We start from the raw sequence: 9,394 nt of genomic DNA on the forward strand, positions 1-9,394 counted from the left end.
TCTCTCCTTCGACCTGTGACGTGCCAACAGCACCCACTTCTTCCTATTAGGGGTGCTCTCTAACATACACCTTGGTCTGGGACTGACTATAGCAAAATTTTCCCTTAGGAGATGAAAGTATCAGAGATTCTGAGAAGAGATGGGAGTTGTCCCATGAGCCACCTNACACAGCTCATGTGTACCCATGTCTATGTTTGTATGAACAGGCAGTGGGTTCAAGAAGTGTGCTCGGGGATTAAAGGACAGCTTCTTAGCTTTTCCTGAATGAAGCACTGTCCATAAACCCTCCTCATTTTCTGGAAAATATTAGGAATGGAAAACCTAGTTTGCCTTTGGTTTGATTTCTTTTCCAAGGAGGTTCTAAATAAATCACCTGGAAACAGCCAGGTTATGGTGTCTCTGCACTAAGGAGTCTTTGTAAGTGTAGCTTTCAGTCAGCTGNTTGAGACTCCTCNNTGAAATTTCTTCCCGNGGGCCAGCCNGTTAANAACTGTCCTGNGCTTCAGGTGGTCAAGGCCAGGAAAAAGAAACGGAGGGGTCAGTCCCTCTGGCACGGTTTTCAGCTGATGCCTGGGAACCCGTCAATGGCTCTCACATATATTATCCCAATTAATTCCCAGCAGTGATAGAAAATGAGAGATCTAGAAAGGCCATGTAATTTATCCCAGGGACACACATTTGTTAAATATTAGATTCAAAGCCAAATCCATCTCAGGAATTATTTAAGTACTGTGAAAAAAAAAAAAACCAATAAACTCAGCAACATTTAATTGAACAAAATACAGTTTGAGAATCACATGGCCCTGAGAACCAGAACTGGAGTCATAGAAGCCTCTAGGCTGCAGTGTGGTTAGANGCGAGGCAGAAGAGAGAGTGACCCAGACACCAAGAATCCACATGCGGACATTTCCTCCGACCAAGTGCATTAACAGGAAATACAATAAAAACCATTCACCAATATCATGAGAAAAAAANGTCTAATGTCCCCTCTTCTCTAATAAATAAGCTAAAAAGTTATGGAACAAAATAATATAATGTTCTGAGTGCTAGTTTATACATTCTGATTAACAGAGTGATGCGAGCCTAAGGAGGGGCCTTACTTAGTGCTGAAGGGTAGAAAATATGAAACATATTTCAGAGTCCATTAGAGTCAAGGCATTGCCAAATCACTAATTAAACAGAACTTTCCTGGAAGGGCCCAGAAGCCCGGCTGCTTTCCTCACTGAAGAACGTTTGATTTCCTTTGGTTCTGGAAGCACTGCTCCGAGCATCTAGGGAAGGGCAGGGCATTTGCCCTCAGCCCCAGGTTCTTCCGGGTGGGAGGAGGCACTGTCTCACCTCAGTCATCTCCTCCCCAGATGCTGCCGCTGCCAGGACAGACCTCAGTCCTCACAGCAGCATTGAGCAGCACGTCTTGTGCACTTCAGTCCTTCTAGAAGCAGAAGCATCCAGTGTGCGTCTTCTCCTGNTTGGTGTCCATTGTGAGATAAGATGCACCACTGTTCCCATAAATAGGCACTGTTCGTTCTTGCTGCTGGGTATTTCATGTTGAACAGACAGAGGTGTTATTGCCCATGCTACAGATGGACATGTGCTGAGCAGTCTTTGGCTTGAGCGAAGGACGGCTGCCATTTCAGAACACCTCTCCTAGTAAACGCATGCATGCTTTTTATAGCGTGTACACAGCAGCAGATTTCTAGCTCCCATGTGTGACTATGGAAGCTTTAGTTGATTATGCCAAATGGTTTTCTGTGTGTTTAAACCCCCTGGTTACTCCTATTAAAATTGGGTGGGGGTGGGGGAGACAAAGAGAGGGAAGGGATAAATCTCAGAATAGAACCAGGACCTGTAGAATGGGTATTACACATACTGACACTGCCGATACCCCCAGTCCTCAGGAAATGTCAAGCTAATGGAACTTATGAATATGGATATTAAAACCCAAGGGACTGGAGAGCTGGCTCTGAGGTTAAGAGCACTTGTTGCTCTGGTAGAAGATCTGTGTTCAGTTCCCAGCACCCACGTGCACACTCATAGCCATCCTTAGCTCCCATTCGGGGGATCGGATGCTTTTCTCTGAGCACACACCAGGCCTGCACTTGGTGCGCATGCAGGCAAAACCACTTCTGTATGTAAAGCAAATCCGAGAAAAGCTTTGAAGCTGTAAGTAAAAGATTAACAACTAAAACAGGTTTTTTGTTTGTTTGTTTGTTTGTTTGAGGACAACTCTTTGTGTTCCAGTGGGCTTTATTCCAAGGGGTGCTCTAGAGTCAGAGCTTTACACATATATATTCCAACCACCTTTAAGAATTTTACTTTTAATTGAGTGTGTTTGTGCGTAGGTGCAAGCACGTGAACGCAGGTGCCTCAGGAGGCAGCAGACTTCCTGGAGCTGGGGTTACAAGCATTGTGAGCAGTGAGCATGAGGGTGCTGGGAACCCAACTTGGATCTTCTGCAAGAGCAGTGTGAGCTCTTCATGTCTGAGCCACCACTTCAGCCCCACGCTGCAATTTCTGCAGGGAAGTAGCTGATGTCCATATCAGAAGATGCTGAGAAGGAGGCATGTGATAAGATTCAGCAGCTATTCTGAATAAAGCTGGAGCTATCTTCGTGAATACTGTACAGATGACTGAACGGCTAACAGCATGGACATCCCCAATGCTGCACTGAAGCCGCTCCACTAGAGTTGGGAGCAGATGGGGCCTCCGTCATCATTACTTAACACCAGATGGGAGTCCCAGGCAATTAAGATTTCAGGAAAGGAAACCGGTCAAACATCGAAAAATAGCAGAGCAATTTCATCAAGTATTCTTTCTAAATCCCCAAGGTACTCTAGAAAAAAACTACTAGAATTAATAAAATTTAATATGTATGTTTATTTGAAANAATTGTTTTGTTATAAAACCTTAAAAATAGAAATGGGGAAATGTATTCATCATAATGACTAATAAAAACATAATAGTCATTTAAAAAAAACTCAAATCTTATTAAAGTTGTTAATAAGATAGAAGCAAAATGTTTTTCTTAGCTGAAAAAATGGTATCCTACATTAAAATTTCCAAAATATTTTCAACCACTAAGATAAAATTGGAATAAATAACAAATTTCAAATTCCTAAGAATATGCAAAAACATACTGAAAAGAACAGGGGTGTAAAATGTGGAGTAAGCTAGGCTATGCTATACTACAAACCACTGTAAATAAATATAAAGCAACTGTAATTAGATCCACTTGCTGCCATCTATACAGGGAAATAAAAGTAAAAAGAACAGCACACCGAGAAATGCCATTTTATATGAAAGCTTCACCATGCCAGCATTTTAATTCATTGAGAAAACCTTATTTAATAGGGGGTACTGGATCCACAACATGGAACAAACAGAAAAACTACTTTCATCCTTTATATAAAGTTTAAGTGAAGTTCACTATTTAGTGTAGGGAGCTGAAGAGATGGCTCAGTATGACCATCTTTTGGGGTCACTAGAATTTGGTTCCCATCACCCACGCTGGAAAGCTCACAACTGCCAGTAATTCTAGCTGTAGGGAGACAGTTCTGGCCCTAAGCATATCACCTTTCCCATAACACACATGTAATTTAAAATAAAAATTTAAATATTTATATAACTAAATGTAGAAAGCAAAAAGCTTAAAGCCCAACTCCCCCAGACAGAGGTCATTCTCTGGATGGGACATGAGGTGATGGCCTTAGGTATACAGACTTCTTTCAAGTGTGGGGACAGTGAGATGGCTCAGTGGGTAAAGGTACTTGCCAAGCCNGGTGACCCAAGCTCAATCCCCAGAATNCACAGGGTGGAAGAAGAGAATGGACCCCTAAAAGTTATACCCTGACCTCCACAGAAAAGCTGAGACACACGCACATAAATAAAGGATTGAATACGTTTTAATTTCTTATAGACTTTTTTCAAAATGTCTACATTTCATAAAACAATATACTCATATCCTGCAGGGCAGTGTTGGTNCATGCTTTTAANCCCAGCACCCAGGATACAAAGGCAGGTGTAGCTCTGTGAGTTCAAAGCCAGCCTGGTCTACAGAGTGAATTCCAGGACAGCCAAGGCTACATATGGGACCCTGTTTTGGAAACATATATATGTATATAAATATATATTCATACCCTAGTATAAAGTTTTGAATGGCAAGACTGTAAAAAAAAAACATGCAAAAAGATATTTACATAATATGAAAGAACTTAAAAATTTAAAGAGATGTTAGAAACAAGGCCAACATTTTTTGTTCATAAATTGGATTACTGAAAAAAAGAAAATCGAGATTCGAGATACGACTCTGAAAGTGCAACAGAGCTTGAAGTGAAATCCAAACGGCTAAGTTTCCTAAGAAAAGGTCCTTGTGTGTGATCAAGAGGCAGGGGGATTAATGTATTTCCAGCATGGGAAACATTAGAAAATATTTAAAATTAGCATTTATAAGTCAGTTAAATAAATACGCAATCAGAACAGAAACTTGGTTAGAAATACAAGAGGAAAAATAACTGCAAAACTCTAGCCATGAACTTTGGCTGTAGTGGGAATCAGGCAAGGAACTGTGCCCTGCAGCTGCTCCCGTGACNCAGAGGCCTCAGGGGCAGAGGGATGAAGCTGAGATTCATCAGCTGGCCTTTCCAGAGACTTGTGAGCGTCCCCAACGATCACAGATGCCTTTAAAGCCGAGCAGAACAGAGACAGCAATGTCAGAGGACAGGGAGCGTTATGACCCTGGCCAGAGTGGACACTGAGAAAACCACACAGGACAGCAAGCATGGGAACTGATGATCTATGAGGAGATGCGGACCCTCCCACAACTCTGAGAGACTCAGGTGAAGGCTTCTGAAGATGCCTCTTCTGTCCTCTCAGGCCCTGTCAGCTTGAAATCATAACATACTGAGGTGTACAATAAATTGATATTTAAGCTATTAAATTTGTGGTAATTTGTTGTGCAAATCACTATTTATATGAGGCAATTAAAACCATCAACAAACACAAGAAACGATGTCCAGAGATACAGAAGTCAGTTAACTGGAAATTAACAAAGAAAACCACTGCTGNTACTAGTTTCTGTCTGTCTGTCTGTCTNTCTCTCACCTTCCCTCTCTCCCTCCTCCCTCCCCTTCCTCCCTTCCCTTCCTCCCTCCCTGCTATAGCATCTCTTGCCAGTGGGTATAAAGAAGTGCTTCTACACACTTGCTGATAGAAATATATGTTATTCCAGCCTCTTTTGGGGACAATCTGTCAACATGAGAGGAAAAAAAAAAAAAGTACATATATCCTCTATACATCAATGCATTCCTGGGAACCTCTTCATAGAAATAAAGCCATCAAGATCACAAATATATACAAGGAATGTTTATTATAGAAGTAAATATAACAAGGCGATTATCCACCAATATAGGAAGAGGGTTAATAAATGATAGTATATCAACACCATAGAATAAGACAGTCATTAAAAGAATGAAAAACTGTGAGGTGTAAAAGGATTCTTACCTGTTATTGGATAAAAAAAAAAGTGAGATGCATAGAATACTTGATTTCATTTACTTAAAGCATACTGACTTACCAAAAGATCTTTTCATTTTACTTATAAAAGGTTGCACACGTATGTTAAGAGAGTTAGAGTTGGGCATAATAGCACACACCTTTAATCCCAGCATTTGGGAAACAGAGGCAGGAGGAGCTCTGTGAATTCGAGTTTAGCCTGCTCTACACAGTAGCCTGCTCTACACAGTGAGTTCCAGGACAGCTACTGCTACTATTGAGAACCTGTCTTCTTAATAAAAGCAAAGAAATTAAATAAGCAAATAACAACAAAAAGAAATTTAGAAGTGACCCGTGTATGTATAGGCTTTAAAATGCTCATTGTGTACAGGAAGTTAGAAAAGGCAGAGAAGCTTACAGGCTAAGTCAAAACATGCACTGATGCACACACATCTGGACGAACTGCTAGAGCCCCATCAGGAAGGCAGGAGTGAAGGAGGACAGCGGAAGAGGTCCAATTTTGAGTGCACAACTTTAAACAAACATCCATTTAATAGNTTGTGTTAATTATATGGGCTATTTGTGTCACATTTAGTCAGAGATACATCAAATGTGACTTCCTTCCCTCCATCACTTACCTGTAATATTCCATTTTTTTTAAAGATTATGTACAGTGTTCTGTCTGCATATATGTCTGCACGCCCGAAGAGGGCATCAGACCCCATTACAGATGGTTGTGAGCCACCATGTGGTTGCTGGGAATTGAACTTAGGACCTCTGGAAGAGCAGCCAGTACTCTCAACCTCAGCCATCTCTCTAGCTCCACATTCCATGTGTTTTATTCATCACTTGTGTCTCTGGCAGGAATGCATGGTGTGTCGGGTAAAGATTTTGCCTGGTCACCACTGTCAGGCTCCCAGGGAGGATGGAATGAAGGGATGTTCTCAACAGGGTTAGAGACATCTCCTCTCCCATATGCATGGCTTAGCCCAAGATGGTCAGGATGAGGAAGAAGGTAGAGAGAGGGGAGCTGCCTTGAGTAGTCTGTTGTTACTTGGGAGTTGAGATTCAAATTCTTCTCAAGTCAGGGCACAGACCTCAATCTGAGGGTCACACTCACATACTTAAATACATTTGAGCGTTATCCCATGAATGGCAGGGTATGTATCTATGCCCATTCATGTGGAGGGGCCAACCCCAGCTGCTGCTCCTTAGGCGCTATCTTGGAACAGGGTTTCTCACTGGGCTAGAGTTTGCAAATTGTTATAGAATGGCTGCCAGCAAGCTTCCCCACCCCTATCAACCTGTCTCTGCCTCCCCAGAACTGCATCCTAACATTTAATATGCAGGTTTGGCGATGGAATTCAGTTCCCCTGGCTTGCAATGTAAGCACCTTACAGGATTAGCCATTTTCCCAGCTACCCCATCTCCCACCATTTGTTCTGAAATTATGTGTGTGGGCCTTTATGTGGCCGGAGGCGTCAGACCGCCCTTGAGCTGGACAGGTAGTTTTGAGTGGGTGACATGGGTGCTGAGAACCACACGAGGGTCCTTTGCAGGAGTGGCAAGTGCTCTTCTGAGCTCTCTCTCTAGCCTCAAGGGTTTTGATGATTAATACAGATTTGGAATTTGGAAATAGGTTCTTTACTTATCCAGCCTACAAATCTCTGAATCCTTTCTAATAATATGTCACTAAGCGAAGTGCAAAGGGGAAATACATGGAAAACAAATATGGCCCATGCTCTAAAGAGCTTAGAGACAGAAGCACAGCCTTGGTTATCTTGTTAGGNGATAAATGAGCAGCTTGTAACATACAGAATGTGAGCTGAGGACAGAGGAGAACCAAGACATTGTACTAAATACTGCCATGATGGCTGCTTACGTACGTAAGTAGGTTCTGAAAGTGCTGTACAAAGTTCTGAATGCTTTCTAAAGATGGTGCATAAATTTTACCACAAATTTTCTTGTTAATCTTTGCACTTTTGAAGTAAATTCTAAGATACACAAAATAAAAATGTAATGTGCTCATCAGCAGAGACAAAAGTGTACATAGACTACATACTGGCACAACACTGCTTGGGACCANAATCAAATTCAAATATAAAACTAAACACTGTAATCAGGTGTGTATTCCTAAGCAGTCTACAGAAATAAAAGAGCTCATGGCTTTGTTTAAAATGCTCACCACTGGAGCATGGGTCTCGTCAACACACAGATTTCATTTCCTTTGCCTGTTTACCCACTACTAGGATTGCTGGAACTTGGTTTGGCTTTTTGCTTTGTTTTAATTAATGCATCTGAGTCCCGGACAGGCAAAGCTCTTGAAAAGGAATGTGGACTTGTGGGTCAGAGGATATAAATGATTCCTGGTTGGTAAGCAGCCCAACAAAGGGGGAAGAACATTAAGTTTACATGTGTCTACAATTTAAAACAATTATCTCAACACTTGGAAATATGAAGTATTAGGTAAGTATTCATGCCACGTGTCCCTGAGAGTAGTGCCGNACTAATCTCATGAGGTATTTGAATTGCACTGGCTTTCCGCAGGTCTGAAGTGGTCATAACGGTGAGTTTTCCCACTCTTCTCACAGTGTGTCCCGGAGAACGTTTGGTTACTTTGCACATGAGTCCACTTTGTCTCGAACTCTTCAGTTTCTCTGCATCCTTCTATAAGCCCTCAAACAAAAGCCTCGGGTAGTAACACATTTTAACTGATTCACTGCAGAGTTACGGCTAGACTCCAAAGTTCACAAAGTCCAAGTCACGACACACCTAGGAGCACANGAACTATATTTGTACACTTTATTTAAAAACAAATAATACACTTAGAGCCACCAGAACTGGATATCATTATTAGCTTATCCATACCCTGAATTTACAAAAGAAACTTCTTGCACCACACAAATTTGCATTTGGATTTACATTAATTGATATTATAACTAAAGTTTAAGATACCTGATATCAAACAATCTGGCCCAGGGCTCACCAGTTGGGGTTTGGGTTGAAGAGAAAGAGTTATTTAGGAATCTGAACTGATGATACCCTGAGATCCGCTCCAGTAAACTGATATTGAGAAGACATAAAATAAGTGATAATTTTCATATTACAAAGAAGTGGTTCTTCCTAAAACAGGCATTGGATCATATAGCTGGGGCGGGAATGGGGGACGCGCCTTAAGCGGAAATAAAAAATAGCGTGAAGGGGGCTCTATTTGTTTTCTCACAAGGGGCCAACATCAGCCAAACGATGAAGAGAAAGCAGGGAGAGTGGACATGGCAGACCAAAGACTTCCCAATGCTGTATCACCAATCTCAGCAGCTCGCCCAGCCAACTCAAAGCTCAGTCTCTGAGACCCTCTCAGAAAGACCTAACGGACAACGGGAAAGATCACTCTACACTAACAAGGCACTCACTGGTTCACAGCCTGGTAAGAGCCCAGGCAGACACTGAAGTTAATCTAAGTGAACATGAACTTCCTAATTTGCACCAGAGAGATGATGAGCATGTGGTCCCCGGTAAGCGAAACCTAAAGCTTGACTAGCCAAGAGCCAGAAAAATCCAGACAAATCCGCAGCACCACTTCAGAAACAGTGTTAGAATGAAGAATGGGATCTACAGATCTCGTTTGGTCTAACATAACCTTCTCAAAATTAAACACATAACAATAAAACTGATGTCAAGGTTCTGTTAAACACTTGGTCAATGTGGAGTCCCTTCCATGGACATGGAGACCTAAATGCATGCCTGATACGGTCAATTACAAAGCTTTCAGAGGCAAATGCAAAACTGATTCAAATTGTTTACCTGCTAAACAGAGATACTCATTTTCTGAGCTTCCACTGAAATAATACATTTAAGAAATAATACATTTCACTCTCACTCTCTCTCTCTTTCTCTCTCTCTC

Source organism: Mus caroli, chromosome 17 (genome assembly GCF_900094665.2).
Source record: "Mus caroli chromosome 17, CAROLI_EIJ_v1.1, whole genome shotgun sequence".
In the NCBI taxonomy this organism is placed as follows: Eukaryota; Metazoa; Chordata; class Mammalia; order Rodentia; family Muridae; genus Mus; species Mus caroli.